The following is a 1,818-nucleotide window of genomic DNA, read 5'->3' as shown; positions in this document are numbered from 1 at the left end:
TCAGGGGAAGCTACCATTGAAGTTCACTTTGAATCATGATTCGTATATATATTTGCACCACCGTTAAAATTAATCGATTATTTTGTTTTCATTGAAAATAATTTTTAAAAAATTATTTCTAGAAAATAGATTAATTTTTTGAAAAAAATTATTATATTTTTTGATATTTAGATGATTCTACATAAAATATTTTTGATTGTTTCTTAATTTTTTTAAAAATTATTCTTAGCGAAACAAACACACCATCAATTATATTTGTTACAAAATACTATAGAAGCATTTCCTTGTAGCAACCAAAATTTATTTTATAATAAGATCATATTTATAATAATTAACATCTTGTATAAATTTAATAATAAAAAATAATTAATTAAAACTTAGTTCGAAGTTACATATATTACATATATGAGAGTGAATAGTGGTACATTATAGCTAAAAGGGATAAATTAAGTTGAACATAATTTAAACAAGTACTCATATTTATTTATATTATTAGAATATTAATGATTTATATGGGAAAGTATTTATTATTAAATATTAATAAATTGTAGTATATATTCATAATTAAAATATTAATGTAAATATTTTTCAATAAAATAAAAGATTATTTAAATTTAAAATTTAAAATTATTAAAATATTAATATTTATTATGAGAATAAAACTGTAATACTAAATCATTTATCAAATAATATTTTGTATCAATAAACTGTTATTTTATTAAATATAAATAATTAAACATTTTATCATTTATTAACATTTTATGTCAATATTTAATATATTAAAAAATAAAATAAAAAATTTGTAATAGGCCAATTTTGGCCTAGACTAAAAAATCAATGAGAAATAGAGGCTAAATCAAAATAAAATAAGTCCTGTCCATTTACAATAGTCCATACAAACCTAAGCACAGAATGTTCCAAAATAGCCCAATACCCAAAAATAATAATAAAACTAGCCCAAACTTAGGGCCCAAATAGCCCAAGACGAGAAAACATTCTCAGGAAACCCTAGCCACACCAGTCTTGCGTCGCTTCAGCAACCTCCAGCAGACAGCCTTTGTACCACCACGTACCTCCGTACTCTTGTACCTACAAGCCAATGCAAAAATGACAACAACAAAAAGACGAAAAGAGAAAAACAGCACAGGAAAGAAATTCTTTGTATTATTTCTTTTTCTCTCAGCTATAAAGCCCAAGAGAAATCGTTTTGTAGCTTCTTTTACATATAGACAGAAAATCAATACAAAAAGACACAATAGCAATCAAAAGAATCAGATCCAAAGTTTAAAAGGTGTCATTTTTTAATCTTTTTTTGGGATTTCTCTTCGTTTTCTCGTTTCCCATTTATTCTTTTGTTTATTTTTGTTTTTACAAATCTATTTTAAATAAAAAGGGGCGGAAAATAGAAGGAAAGGGAAGCTTACTTGGATTCACTCCAGGGGTCGTCGACAGAGGCGGAGGTGCATGAAGCACCGATGAACCCCATGAGCCGGTCAAGGCGGGGACAGAGAGAAAGGGAGGCTTTTCTTTTTTCTTTTTTTCTTTTTACAGAGTAGTGGAAATGGTTGATTTAAATTTTTATTTAGTTTAAATAAGAGAATAAAACGACGCCGTTTAAGGGTTAGTTTCAGAGATCCAAAATGACAGCATTTTGGCCATGACCCGAGACCCGACCCGAGTGTGGCCAAGATCAGCGTGTTTTGGCTTCGATGGGCTATTTGTGCCCCTGACCCTTCCTCATTCTTGTTCTTTTAATTTAGTTCTTTTGCTTATTTTTTATTTTTTAATTTGACCCCGTTGATTTTGTCTTGCATTCAA

The 1,818-nt window shown here is 28.0% G+C and overlaps 1 long non-coding RNA gene across 1 annotated transcript; it reads right to left on the bottom strand.

Annotated features, from left to right (window-relative positions):
- Positions 1-858: 858 nt before the first annotated feature.
- Positions 859-1,574, bottom strand: LOC107934510 (uncharacterized). The gene is made up of 2 exons (XR_001693921.2): positions 1,425-1,574; positions 859-1,089 (listed from the first exon to the last, which is right to left on the bottom strand). It is a non-coding gene; the product is annotated as an uncharacterized lncRNA (long non-coding RNA).
- Between the last annotated feature and the right edge of the window lie 244 nt (positions 1,575-1,818).

This window comes from Gossypium hirsutum, chromosome A12 (assembly GCF_007990345.1).
Source record: "Gossypium hirsutum isolate 1008001.06 chromosome A12, Gossypium_hirsutum_v2.1, whole genome shotgun sequence".
In the NCBI taxonomy this organism is placed as follows: Eukaryota; Viridiplantae; Streptophyta; class Magnoliopsida; order Malvales; family Malvaceae; genus Gossypium; species Gossypium hirsutum.
The sequence above is the reverse complement of the archived record's forward strand: the minus strand, read 5'-3'. Positions and strand labels throughout refer to the sequence as shown.